Here is a 15000-nt window from a genome sequence, read left to right on the forward strand (position 1 = left end):
ACATCCAAAAGGTTATACAACATCAGACAACTAGCAAACAGCGGTACCTTTTGGGAAAATATTTGGAGTAGGCCTATGTTAATTTTTATAAAATGTAAACAAACGCTGCCCCCATTAGAATAGCTCATATCTCGGAAAGGGCTTAGCCGAAAAATGTGGCATCACCGGGTACTGACAGGTCAAGGGTAGCGTGAGCAATACAACAGCATATTGAAATTTACTGAACTGGTCCTTTAAGATGGAGGATGAAAGCATGCATGTTTTACTGTTCATGGTCCTCTTGCCATAATTGTTTGTGAATGTTGACATGAAGGGCCCGTGCATAGGCCTTTCATGCATATCCCTGTGGCCTGGTTTACAGCTGTAAATGTCGGTCCTACTTCCTGGTTGTAGATCCTTTCTTTTTCGTGTTGCTTGATTTTCAAAGGGGTATGGAGACGTACTGGGGAAAAGAAAGGTGAAAAGATGAAAGGGTCAACCGCTAAACAGCTGTGCATGATGGTATATCATAAGCGTTGTGCATCTACTAATAATTCTAGAGCAGAACTTTCCCCCCTTTCCTAGCTTAAGATAGCAGTCCTCTATTGAACCTGACACAGAAGACTCATTACTCACCCTTCACCCGAGTACACCTGTAACACCCGCTGACCTCATGTAGGTTGAGGCACATGTGCTGTGGAGTGTGAAGGTATCATACAGTGTGTATGTGTATATGCTATGCTGTGTATGAACCCAAGCAGACAGAGTTGTACTGTGTGTTGTGTTGTGTTTAGTTGTGTTGTGTTGTGTTGGGTTGGGTTGGATTGTGCTGTGTCGTGTCATGTCGTGTCGTGTCGTGTCGTGTTGTGTTGTGTTGTGTCGTGTTGTGTCGTGGTTTGTTGTGTCGCGTTGTGTCATGTTGTGTTGTGTCGTGTGGTGTCGTGTTGTGTTGTGTTGTGTCGTCAGGGGATGGGGTGGGCTGTGTTGTGAAGGCTTTGCCATACACATTCACAGCTGGCTCTCTCTCCCTGGCCAGTCTATCAAGCAACCATCCATCTACCTGACAGCCATCAGCGAGGAGAGATTTCAATTAGAGCAGCTGGAGAAACCGGATTGACGCCTCGCCGCTGTCTGTCGATCACTCTCTCTCTCTCTCACTCTCTCTCTCTCTCTCTCTCTCTCTCTCTCTCTCTCTCTCTCTCTCTCTCTCTCTCTCTCTCTCTCTCTCTCTCTCTCTCTCTCTCTCTCTCTCTCTCTCTCTCTGTGTTTCTCTCTCCCAATCATTCTTTCTCTCTCTTCTCTCTCTCTCTACCACTACAACTGTTTCTCTCCATCTCTCTCTCTCTCTCTCTATCTCTCTCCCCCTCTCTCTCTCTATCTCTCTCTCTCTCTCCCCCACAGCCACGAGAGAGTGATGACGAGGGCCAAACTCATGTCTGGAAGGCCAGTAATTGGGATTAGAGTTTCTCATATCCTCCAGGTGCCTGAGTGCTGCGCGGTTGGCAGTCGTGCTGGACAGAAGTGATAAACTCTAGCAGCAGATCATGGGGTGGTTTTCAATCCTGCGATGCAGAGAAAGGGTCTAGGTGGAATTACAGAACATGTGTTGCGTGTTGTGAGCAGCAAATGTTTGTTGGTTTGTGTACATATGTGTGTGTATGTGTGTGTGTGTGTGTGTTCGTACTTTCGGGTGTGTGTGCATGTGTATGTTCGTTCGCACTTGTGTGTGTGTGTGTGTGTGTGTGTGTGTGTGTGTGTGTGTGTGTGTGTGTGTGTGTGTGTGTGTGTGTGTGTGTGTGTGTGTGTGTGTGTGTGTGTGTGTGTGTGTGTGTGTGTGTGTGTGTGTGTGCATGTTTGTATGTTCGTTCATACTTGTTTGTGTGTGTGCGTGTGTGTGTGCGTGTGCGTGTGCGTGTGCGTGTGCGTGTGCGTACGTGTGTGGTGTATTCCCTCATGAGCTTTGGTCCACAGCATGAAAGCCTCTCTGGGCTCTCCAGGGTCCAGGTCTCCTGAGTAGCTCTGAGAGGACAATAATCTGTCCAGAGCCTCATGGCAGGATGGAGGGACAAGATAGGCTTTTAGAGCACAGCACAACACAACACAACACAACACAACACAACACAACACAACACAACACAACACAACACGACACGACACGACACGACACGACACAACACAACACTGTCTAGAGCCCCATGGCAGGATGGCAGGAAGAAAGGACAAGAAAGGCTTTTAGATGCCAACACAGCACAGCACAGCACAGCAGGACATGGTGCTGTAGTGATGGATGATGCTGGTGCTGATGCTGATGCTGGTGCTGAGGCTCTCCCTTTTGGAGAGAGGCTGCAGTGGGCAAGGCTCCATTTCTGGCTGGTACCAGGGGAGATACTCCCCACCTCATTTTTTTCTCCCTCTCGCTTTGTGTCAGTCTATATTTGTCTCACTCTCAAATTTCTATTGATCTATTCCTCTTTCTGTGTCTCTTACGTCCCCCCCCCACACACACACACACGCACACACACACACACGTACACACACACACACACACACACACACACACACACACACACACACACACACACACACACACACACACACACACACACACACACACACACACACACACACACACACACACACACACACACACACAATCTCTCTTTCTCTCCCTCCTCCTCCAAGTGTCTGTTGTTGTTGCCCTTGTTTGCACCAGGGAAGACAATGGAGTCATTATAGCGGTGTCAGGTAGATGACATTATTATTACATCTGCCTGTCTAACTATCTACATATCTCAACAGCTTGTGCAATTCATTTAGTGCAGTGCAATTACTTTACCTTGAGTGACTTGACTTTGAATGGAAAGAGACTCGTTTATTCTTTCAGAGTGACTGGGTGGGACACAACAGCTCATAATAACGAAAATGAAAAGTACAACTTCTGTTTGTGAGTTTGGAATAGCAAAGCACATCAATTCTTATCAGTGGTGCACTGGTGACACAGGCAGCTGAACTTTTAGCTTTAGCTTTGGCTGCACTTTGCGTAGTGTCACCACTAATTGGTTTATTCTGAGATCAAAAGCCGTTTCCTGAAGGCCTGCGGATGTGGATGTGTGAGCGGCCTTATCGCAGCCCTGTTGGCATATGCCATGTGTGTGGGCATAGCGAGTGGCTAGTGCTGGTTCATCCGGTGGTTCTCTTCCCTGTCAGCATCCACACCAGGCCTGGCCTTCCCTATAAGAACAACATGCCGTTTGTCTGGACACACGCACGCACACACGCACGCACGCACGCACGCACGCACGCGCGCACGCACACACGCACACACGCACACACACAGTGTGTTCACTGTCTCTTTAGCTCTCTTTCTTTTTCCCTCACACACACACACACACACGCACACACACACACACACACACACACACACACACACACACACACACACACACACACACACACACACACACACACACACACACACACACACACACACACACACACTCTCTCTCTCTCTCCCTCTTTCTCTTCCGTGTGATGTCACTGCACAATGCCCTTTTTAGCAGGGCAAGCGATGGAAAAGAGAGGAGAAAGTGAGGGGGGAGAGAGCGAGTGAAAAGAGCATTGTATTAAACGAGGAGTACCCATGTGTTAAAGCCATGGCCCAGATTTAGAAAAAAAAGCAGAGGAAAGAAGAAAAGTCACCCAGCTCTCTGGGCATCTGGTGTGGACCGTGGATCCTCTGCTTCCCTCCAGTCTGGTCTGGTTGTCCTCTCCTCTCCTCTGGCCCAGCTCTGCTCTGTTCTCATCCCCGTCTCGTCACTCTCTGGTCGGGATCGAGGCTGGCAGCTGGGCCCTTGTGGTGCCCGTGGGAGCCAGTCACCATGACTCAGCATAAATGGCTGTTGCCAGGGCTGCTTCAAGTGGCAGGTCTGTTCCTCTCTCCTCTCTTCTTTACTCTCCTTGCTCTCTCTCTCCCTTTTCTTGTTTCTAAACTCTCATCTCTTCTCTTTCCTCTTCTCTTCCTCTCTCTCCCCCTCTCTCTGCTCTTCCGTCCTGTTCCTCTCTTCTCACTTCTTTTCTTGTGTCTTTTCCATTTTTCTCTCCTCTGTTATTTTCTTTGCTGTTATCTTGCCCTTGCTTTTTCTGTCTCTATTATCTGTCACTCTGTTTCGATCTCTCCATCTCTGTTGGCCTTTGCCTGACGGTACTTGTCACTGCTCTGATTAAACGAACCTTCCTTGCTTTTGTACCCCCTTTTCATGCTGTGCGGAATGGATGTCGTTGGCTGTCTTTATCCTCCTTTATTAGTCACACTCTCATTGTTTTGCTCCCTCTCTCTGTGTCCAAACCTCTGTCTCTATCTCTCTTGCTTGTCCGGCAGTGCCGTAAAGTCAGACCGCTGTGCCTGGCATGTATCTGTTTGTGCATGGCATCTCACATAGCAAGGTCATTGGGGTTGGTTTCTAATCTGGTGGTTTCTCTTTCACTTTTCGGGCTGACTGTGTAATTGCTCTCATTAAGGTCTCTATCGGCTCTCTAAGCTCAGTCCAGCTGCCTAACCGGCATATCCTACTGTCAAGCTCTCTAGATCTCTCTCTATGTACTCCTAATTAACAGTACATTTTGCTGTGTTCGTTGAACACTTGGAGAGTAGAATCATCTACAAAAATGTTGAATTTAACTCGTTAAGTGCTGAATTAACACTCGACAATTTACAATGCACAGACCCCTGCCCTTCATTCTCCGGTCGCTCCATCTCTCTAAAAGTCATCACCGCTTTTTCCCCCATTTCATCATTTTTTGACCTTTTTAATATGCATTCTGTCTAAATCTTTTGAATTAGCCTAGCGTTTCATGTTCCTTCCTGGCAGGGGTGGGGTTTGGGGAGGTGTGGGGGTTGTCTGGCTCTATATCCAGCACATTTAAATTCAAATTAGGAGAAAGTTGTGTTTTTCCAAAGGTATGGAAGTGTCATTCTTGTCCAAATTAAGTAAACAAATTTAGGAAGATGAATAGAATGTGCGTGTGTGTGCGGGTGTACGTGCGTGCGTGTGTGCGTGCGTGCTGCAATACATGGATACACACACACCCAGACCTCTTCACATCTCATTTGTTGCCCCTTCATCTCTGTCTGTCTCCCTCTCTGTGATGCTGCCTGATGGACGTGCGAGCGTGCATGCGTGCATGTGTGTGTGTGTGTGCGTGCGTGTGTGCGTGTGCGTGTTGCTGTCAGAGTGGTGGTGTGATGTGTGATGAGTGGTGATGTGTGGCGCTGGAGCTGGATGAATGACCCTCCTGCAGGCCTGTTTGTTTCCCAGCATCTCCCAGCAGGCTGCTGGCACTCACACACACACACCCCAGCCCATCACACACACACACACACACAGACTGCCTCTGGAGAGACAGAGAGACAGAGAGACAGACAGACAGAGGCAAGACAGACAGATATGGAGAAACGTTAGGTTATGGCTATAACCCTCGGTTCTTTGATAACAGAGTGAGGTGTTTCACTATGGGATACGCTTCGGGCGTGACCATCTACGGAAGCTCCAATGACAATACGTCTGTCAAAGACAGACAGGTCGACGCGGTCGGGCTCCGCCCCTCAGGGTGTATACCCCGGCGACCTCCTGTGATCCATCATTCTTAACGGTTTCTTCCCTGCCTGGTGCAAGGAGGGAAAGATAGGTGAAACACCTCACTCTGTTATCAAAGAACCGAGGGTTATAGCCATAACCTAACGTTCTTTTTCTAACTTCGCTCGGTGTTTCACTATGGGAGATATAGCCCACTCCCGTATTGCACACTAGACGTTGTCCAAGTACTCTAGCTGAGGTGCTGTGACATCTAGACCACTGCAGAGGAGCCTACCCCATACTGCGTGAGCTAAAGATGGGCCTGATACATCTAATCTGTAAAAGCGAGCGAACGTGTTCCCTGAGGCCCAGTTCGCCGCATTACACAGTTCTCCTATTGACACACCCCTGAACAGGCCCAGGAAGTGGCCATGCCTCTGGTTGAATGGGCTCTCATGCCCTCTGGCGGTAGAGAGCCCTTACTCTGATAAGCCGCTGATATGGCTTCAAGGATCCAATGAGACAACCTCTGGCGAGACAGAGGTAGTCCCCTGTGGTGAGTGGCCCATGCAACAAACAGCTGATCATGTCTCCTAAACTCAGCTGTTCTCTGTATGTAAATCCTGAGGGCTCTGACAGGGCAGAGGCAGTTGAGCACCTGACTCTCCTCCGAGATGAATGGAGGAGGATGAAAAGCCTCCAACTCTACCGTCTGACACCTGTATGCTGAGTCCATTACCTTAGGCACAAACCCTGGATTGGGCGGCGAAGGCGAACCTTCTTGAAATCAGTACCGAATTGTAAACATGAGGGCTTCACTGAGAAGGCCTGTAGTTCACTCACACGTTTCGCTGTGGTCAAGGCTACGAGCAGAGCAGTCTTGATCGAGAGGAACTTCCAACTCACGTGCTCTAGTGGTTCAAAGGGATGGGCACTGAGAGCACTCAGCACCAGAGCTAAGTCCCAAAGAGGGACTAGCGGTCTAGAGATGGGGCGCTTGCGTCTCGCGCCTCTCATAAAGCGGCACACCAGGGGATGTTGTCCTGCTGTCTTATCTCCAAAGCCCACGTGGCAGGCTGAGATTGCAGCTAAGTAACACCTTTATTGTGGAAAAGGCCTTCTTCCCTTATCTAAATAGGTCTTGTAGGAAGTTAGCAGCTGTACTACTGAGCACTGAAAGGATATTATCTCTTTCTGTGAGCACCAGGCCTCGAACACACGCCACTTACAGCTATATAGTGTTCTGTGGATGGAGGAAAGCTCTAGCCCCCTGGATCGTCTCGATGACTGCTGGGGGCAGGCCTACTGCATCTAGATTCCACCTCTCACGGGCCAGGCCCATAGAGCCAACCTCTCTGGGTGTGGGTGGTAGATCTCTCCTCTCGCCTGAGAGACTAAGTCTCTCCGTATGGGGAGGGGCCATGGGGGGCTCTCCAACATCTGTACTATCTCTGCTACCCAGTGTGTTTTGGATGGCCAATACGGGGCTATCAAGATTAGTGACAGGCGCTGTGCCCTGACTCTGGCTAGAGTGGGGGATATCATGCTGACTGGTGGAAATGCGTACAGCTTGGCGTTTTGGCCACTGGTGAGCTAAGTGCACTCCACACCCAGTGGTGCATTTTCGTCTGCTAGGGAGAAATAGAGAGGGCATTGTGCGTTTTCTCTCGAGGCGAAGAGATCTACGGTTGCCTGCCCGAACCTCTGCCACACCTGTGTTATTACTTGTGGTGGAGGGTCCCAATCCCCGTATAAGGGGTTCCCCCTGGACAGGAGATCTGCACCCCTGTTCAGTACCCCCGGGCACATGTGTTGCTCGTAACCGACAGGAACTGAGCCCCGCACCAGAGCAACAGTTCCTTCGCCAACTTGTGTAGTTTTAGGGATCGAGTGCCGCCCTGGCGGTTGATGTAAGCTACCACTGTTGAGTTGTCTGACTTCACCTAACACATGATTTTTTTCTCAATATGTCCTGGAAGTGTTTCAGTGCCCAGAACACTGCAAGCAACTCTAGATAATTTATGTGTTTTCTGACTTCAGTCTGTCTGGCCAGACACCATTCACACTGTTCTGCCCCCCAGTGTACCGCCCATCCCTGTAGGGGACGCATCTGTCGTTAGCATCATTCTCGATGCCACACCCCCTAGAGGCACCCCAGTGGTCAGCACCGCTGGGTCCCTCCAGTAGCGTAGGGCTATCATGCATGTCGTATTCACCCTGACTCTGCGGTTTAGGTGACGACGGGAACAAAGGCGTAGTGCGCTCACCCAGCGTTGGAAATCTCTCATCATGAGAAGACCCCATCTCACCACTGATATGGCCGATGCCATCAAACCCAGTAGGCTTAGACACTGTCTGAACGACACTGCTCTCTGAGGCTGGAATAGGTCCAGACCCTGTGTGAAGGATGTTACTCTTGCATCGGACAGCCTCACACGATACGAGAGGGAGTCTATGTGTAGTCCCAGATAGTTCGTGAACTGCGCGGGCTCTAGCTGACTCTTTTCTCGGTTTATCTTGAACCCTAGATTCTGTAGGTGGTGACAGTGTTGTCGCAGAATCTAGAAGGGCTTGCTCCCCCTCGAGTGGGAACATAGGAGGAAATCGTCGAGATAAGACAGTATTCTGATCCCGGTGTATCTTAGGGGAGCTAGAGCTGCCTCCACACACTTGCTGAAGCAGCGAGGCGCTAAAGCTAACCCGAAGGGCAGAGTTATGAATTCGTAGGCTATGCCCTGGAACGCAAACCTCAGGAACTTCCTGTGCGCCGGGAATACCTCTATGTGATAAAATGCGTCCTGCCGCATCTATCGTAACAAACCAATCGTTGGGGCGAATGGATTGACACAGCACCTTTGTGTGTTAGCATTCTGAACGTGTATTTGCGAAGGTACCTGTTCAGTATACGTAGGTCCAAGATGGGACGAAGTGCGTTGCTGCCTCTCTTTGGGATGAGGAAATATCGGAGTAGAAGCCCTGGTTGCTCTCTGCCTCCGGTAATCTTCTGAATCGCAATCGTTTCTGTAAAAGAGACTCTATCTCTTCGTTTAAAACTCGAGCAGAATCCCCGTTGGCTATCGACATTAGTATTCCACTGAACCTCGGTGGTTTCTTGTCGAATTGTAGCCTGTAGCCCCGCGTAACAGTAGCTAAAACCCATGGGTGAGTCGTAACTGACAGCCACTGGCTCTTCTGTGTTGTGAAGGAGCCCAGTGCGTCGCTGTTGATGACGTGGCTGGCTCTACATGTGCGCGTGGTGATGACGTCAATGCGCATACTGGAGCCTGGGCTCAACTGCTACTGGGTATGTTGTCTCCCCCTAGCGGGTTATGAGGGGGAGGCACCCATTTTTTTTGTATTTGTTTCTTTTTTGCCACTGTGGACACCCGAGTGTCTCTTTTGAGGCGGATTCTTTGTTTTGGGGGAACATTCGCCCTTGCCCTTTGGCCTGGGTGCGAAGTTTGAAACATTTATTTTTGTAAATGGAACATTCGCCCTTGGCCCTTGGCCTGGGTGCGAAGTTGGAACATTTATTATTGAACATGGAACATGTGTTGGTGACACTGTGCTTGTTGACACTGAACCAAGGGGGGGAACGGGGGGGTCCCCTGAGACATGTCTTCCATTCTCCTCCTCTTCGAACCAGGGGGAGAGGTGGGAGAGAGTGGGCCCTCGTCGTCAGGGCTTCTGGCCCTTGTTCTGGGCCGGCTGATGGCGGTTCCTCGATGCCGCGGCGGCGAAGGAGGAGGGTTTAGGCCACTGGCCTGGGTTAGGGCTCCTGCCCCTGCTCTGGCTTCCTTGAGCCTTGGGTGGGGGACGCTGGCCTCTGCCCATCTGAGCTCTGCCCCTCCCCGGCGTGGCGTAGGCCCGGCTGGGGTGGCTGGGGGCGGGGAGTTGGCTTTCTCGGGAGGCACAGGCTGAACGCTTTCGTCCTCCTGCTTTCGCTGGGAGGACGCCTCCCTCATCTTCGTCAGGGCTTGGCGGCCGAAGAGTCCCTTGTGGGGTCGTATGGCGCGTCCATGACTTCCGCTTTCTGGGCGTCACCTAGGCCTGATAGGTTCAGCCACAGTGCTCTCTCTCCGGCGATAGCGAGGCCCATGGTCCGGCCGCTCGCTTGGACAGCTCCCCTGGCGGTGCGGAGAAGGAGGTCGTTTGACGACCACAGATCTCGTCCCACAGCTTGAGATCTGGCTGTCTACATCAATTTGCCGCCCCATGTCCTCTAGTAGATTGCCTTGGTAGGCTGCCAGCCCTGTAACTGCGTTGAGGGATGACACAGAGCGGCCCATGCACTTGTACATTCTCTGAAGGATGGACGAAGTGAGGAGGTTTGCCTTGGTGGGCAGGGCGGCGGTGGCGGGCATCGAACACCTGTTTGGATGGAGGTGAAAAGCCAGAGACGCCTCTACGGGTGGGGGGGGGCGCCGAGGCCTAGGTCAGCCATATTGTCGACCTCCAGTGTCTTGTAACCTCTGGTGGGCAAGTTCGACCGGAACGGGCTGTCCCAGTGTTTTCTGACCTCCTTCATGCAGTCAGGTACCGCAGGGAGCAGCTGTCTGGGGGGGAGACGACGGCCGTCGTAAAGGTCCCTCTCCTGTCCCACGGCGTCCTGGGCGGCGGGCCACTGCAGGGACAGGCTGGCGGCTGCCCTCTTGCAGACCTCAAAGAAGTTAGTGTCCGCAGGTCCAGTGCGGTCGCTGGAGCTGGAGGGTCTTGAGTGGTGGAGGAGGGCATGGTCACCCTCCTCGTCGGTGTCGCCTGTCAGGTACAGGTTGTTGCCGTCGCACTCCATTGCGCCCTGGTCCTCCTCTGTTCCCTGGGAACGGGGGGTAGTCGACGCTGGGCTCGTCTTCAAGTGGATACTCGCTCTCCACTTCATCGGCCCAGAAGGTTTCGGGCTGACTCCCCTGGTTGGGACCCCTGTTGTTTGCCGGTGGCCCTGGTCAGGCGTCGGTCCAGGAGTTTCTGAGGCATCTCTGCGCAGTGGGGGCATACTTTGGGGGTTGGATACCGCCAGCCGCGCATGTTCCACGCCGGTGCAAAAGATGCACATGATGTGACGATCTCTGCCGGAGATGGAGGATCCACACTTGGCCGGGCATGGGCGGGAAGGAGGCTGTTGGTTCAGCCCTTTCCCTTCTGACCCCTTGGTCGGGGAAGAGGTAGTTGACATATTCCTGAGAAAATATCAGAGGGGAAAATGTTAGTGGAACCAATCGTCGCGACACGTGCGTGGTTCTAGCTAACACCTGCTAGCAGATTAGCCAACACGTGCTGCTAACTGCACTTGCTTGCTAGCACCCTTCCCGCCCAGCGGGGTGAGGTCCGGTAAGCAAGTCTAATTAAATTTAAAAATACACGCAAGTTTAGGCGACTCACTGTATTAAACGGTTTGGTTACCGTACAAACTTCCCGTCGGCTGGTGGCCGGTGGGGAGTAAGCTGAAACAAGTTAATGCTGCAGCTAGGTTAGCTAGGTGGGCGAGTAGCCGACCACGCTACCCTGGTCAAGTTCGTCACGACACGGAACTTTAGCAGAATTTGAAAGTAAGCAGGGTGAACTGCCAACTCTCTGTGCACTTTTAGGCGAAGGCACACAATATAGCACTATCGGGCCGAATTCGCGTTCGGTGGCGGGGTCCTTGGCGGTCCGTCGGCGAACGGTTAAGCGAGAACAGCCTTACCTAGTGCTGGTTTGTTCGGGAGCTCCGCTCTTCTTAGTCAGGAAGAAAGCGAGAATGATGGATCACAGGAGGTCGCCGGGGTATACACCCTGAGGGGCGGAGCCCGACCGCGTCGACCTGTCTGTCTTTGACAGACGTATTGTCATTGGAGCTTCCGTAGATGGTCACGCCCGAAGCGTATCCCATAGTGAAACACCGAGCGAAGTTAGAAAAAGAACATCATTTGTTTTACCTCCTATGTTTATTATAGCACCAACTCAGACATAACCCACAGCAACAACAATACCAGACAGACCCACAGCAGACAGATAGAATGAGAATAAATGAGACAGGAGAATATGAGTTTGTGAGTGGGGAGAGTGGACGGGCAGAAGACGTTTGAGTGTGGTGAGCTCTAATCTGATAGGAGTGTAGTGCAGGAGCAGCCAGACGGATGGAGGACGTGAGCAGAGATTCCTAAGTATATAGAGATATGCCAATGTAATAGGTTGCTATGGGCACCTAACATGACCAGGTTCCGGTCTGCCTGAATGGCGTGTCATAATACTCCTAGCATTGAATAGAACAGTCCTTAGGTCTGCCTAGGTCTGCCTAAAGGGGGATTTTCCCCCCTCCCCCTTGCAATAATAGAACCCGGAAACAATGGGCCAATGGAACCTCTCTCTCTCTCTACTCTCTCTGATGTGAGGGAGGCTGTCTCATTAGATGGACAGGTAGATAAAGAATGAGGGGATGGCGGATGGATAGATGGCGGGGGAGAGATAGACAGACATCAGTTGCCACTAGTGGGAAGAGAAGATGCTCCATCTGTACTGATTGAAAGGGGGACGCAGAAATTGAGAGAGAGAGAGAGCGAGAGAGGAGAGGGAGAAGGATGGATGGGGTGATGGACACATAGAAAAAGGGGGGAAATGGAACTTAGAAAGTGTGTGAAGAGAGAGAAACTGGGAGAGAGGGACATAGAGGGACAGAAAACGTGTCAGACAGAGAGAGGGAGAAAGGGAGAAGCAGAGAGGAAAGGGGAAGAGAGAAAGAGGAGAGGAGAGAGGAAAAGGAATCAGCTCAGTCAGCTGACATGGGCAGGTGGCTTAGGCAGTAGTTTGTGCGTGTGTGCGTGCGTGCGTGTGTGTGTTTGTGTGTGTGTCCCTCTGTAGTGGATCTCCTATTTATTACACCTGTCTAAACAAGCTGTGCTGCTGGCTTACCCAGCCCGCCTGCCTCCCTTCCTTCACCGCTGAGCTGGAAAAAATGCACACGAGACTTCTCCCCATCCCAGGCCCTGGCCAAGGGGAGAGAGAGAGGGATGGTGTGTGTGTGTGTGTGTGTGTGTGTGTGTGTGTGTGTGTGTGTGTGTGTGTGTGTGTGTGTGTGTGTGTGCACTGTGGTGTGTGTGTGTGTGTGTGCGTGCGTGCGTGCGTGCGTGCGTGCGTGCGTGCGTGCGTGCGTGCGTGCGCGCGCGTGCGTGCGTGCGTGCGTGCGTGCGTGCGTGTGTGTGTGTGCTTGTGCGTGTGTGTGCGTGTGTGTGCGCGTCTGTGTGTGCGTACGTACGGGTGTGTGTGTGTGTCCAAATTATACCATACAGCCTTACACCAGACATAGACGCAGTGTGTCTGTGTTTCTCTGTGTGTGTGTGTGTCTGTCTGTCTGTCTGTCTGTCTGTCTGACTGTCTGTCTGACTGTCTGTCTGTCTGTCTGTCTGTCTGTGTGCGTGTGTGCTCGTGCGTGTGTGTGTGTCTGTGTGTGTGTTGACAACCTGTCTGTGATCATACCCAGACTTGATGTTTCTCATTCTTGTGGGTGCAGTCTTCTGGTCCTCAATTAGAGGGCTGTATAAGAGAGCAGTCCATCCAGGCAGGCGGCTTTGTTGCTCGCATGTTCTTTAACTCAGCAGATTTATTCTGTGTGCTGTGGGGAGTGGAGTGGAGTGGAGACAGCCGTTCCCTGGAGGGCTAAACAGGAAAAGCTGTGTTGTTGTGGTGTTGTTGCATCATTCAGTGACACTGAAGCACACTGGTGTGCTCTCTCTTTCTCTTTCTCTCTCTCTCTCTGTCTTGATCTCTCTCAGTCCCTCTCTCATTTTCTCTCTCTCTCTCTCTCTCTCTCTCTGTCTTGATCTCTCTCAGTCCCTCTCTCATTTTCTCTCTCTCTCTCTCTCTCTCTCTCTCTCTCTCTCTCTCTCTCTCTCTCTCTCTCTCTCTCTCTCTCTCTCTATTTCGCTGTCTTTTTGTTTGTGTGTGTGCGTGTGTTTGAGATTGCGTTTGTGATTAATGTGTGTGCTCTCTGTGTGCATGCATGCGTGTACACCTGTGTGTGTGGTTGTGCTCCATGTGCATATTATGCGCACCTGTGCCTGTATCTGTACGTGTTTATGTGTGCACACATACACACTATATGTAACAGCTTGTGTGTGTTCTGTGTTGATTTTTCCCAGTGGGTTTTTGTAAAATGACAAGCATGCTCCACTGACCTCGGCACTATGCATTGTGTTTTTTTTCTGTAACAATGTGTGGCACGCAGGAGGGGGGATGTAGCAACAGAGAGGCAGTGGGGGGTGGCTGGTAGTGAGGCCGCTACTACTGCTGCTGGCGGTGGAGGTAGAACCAGAGATTATTTAAGTATATATAGAGATATGCCAATGTAATAGGTTGCTATGGGCACCTAACATGACCAGGTTCCGGTCTGCCTAAAGGGGTGTGTCATAATACTCCTAGCATTGAATAGAACAGTCCTTAGGTCTGCTTAGGTCTGCCTAAAGGGGGATTTCCCACCCCTCCCCCTTGCAATAATAGAACCCGGACACAATGGGCCAATGGAACTTCTCTCTCTCTACTCTCTCTGGTAGAACTGCTGCTGGTGATGATGCTGGCTGGCTGTTTGTTGGTGCACCTGGATTGGAGAGAGTGTGCAGCGAGTGCAGAGGGGCGAAGAGACAGGAGCACAGGGGAAGAGGCAGCGCTAGCTCTCTCTATGTCGCTCTCTCTCGCTCTCTTCAGCTTTCTACTCTTTTCTCCCTACTCTCTTCCATTCACAGTCTATCTCGTTTTCTCTCTCTTTCTTTCTTTCTTTCTTTCTTTCTTTCTTTCTTTCTTTCTTTCTTTCTTTCTTTCTTTCTTTCTTTCTTTCTTTCTTTCTTTCTTTCAAGCAATGGTTGCCAAGGGAAAGGCAGAGGCAGCAGCTGTTAGGGCATGGTGGGAATTGGTTGTGTGACACCTGCATCAGAGAGAGAGATAAATACATAGAGACAAATACAAAGATAGAGAGAGTAAGAGAGAGTGTAAATCCCGGCTGCCGAAGGTCCCAGGAGCTAGGGATCACCAGCCCACCAGCCAGCCAGCCAGCCACTCAGATCAGCTCAGTGGCCATCTAATCCATCACCTCCGACGAGGACCTCCGCACTCCAGGAGAGGGGAGTGGAGGAGGAGAGAGGGAGAAACGGGGAGAGGAAGAGAAATAGAAATGGGAAGAGAATGATACTAACCGTGTGTGGCAGTCGTGGGGCAGCCGTGGCCTATAGGTTAAGGAGATGGGCTTTAGATTAGAGGGTTACAGGTTTGAATCTCACCTGTTCACTCCCTACCTCACTGCATGGATGAAATGCCCTTGAGCAAGGCACCTACACAAAGCCCCACATTGCTCCAGGGACTGTAACTGTAATAGAAGTTGCTTTGGATAAAAGTGTCAGCTAAAGCCCGATTCGCAAGGGATAAATATTACCTATGGACCCCTGGTAATTCGCAATTACCCCCGGACCTCCGTGATTTTTCG

The 15000-nt window shown here is 51.2% G+C and overlaps 1 protein-coding gene across 3 annotated transcripts in view; it reads left to right on the top strand.

Annotated features, from left to right (window-relative positions):
* Nucleotides 1–15000, top strand: part of eml1 (EMAP like 1) — a 107223-nt gene that overhangs the window by 22165 nt on the left and 70058 nt on the right. The gene's annotated exons all lie outside the window — the stretch shown is intronic.

This window comes from Engraulis encrasicolus, chromosome 19, assembly GCF_034702125.1.
Source record: "Engraulis encrasicolus isolate BLACKSEA-1 chromosome 19, IST_EnEncr_1.0, whole genome shotgun sequence".
NCBI classification, from domain to species: domain Eukaryota; kingdom Metazoa; phylum Chordata; class Actinopteri; order Clupeiformes; family Engraulidae; genus Engraulis; species Engraulis encrasicolus.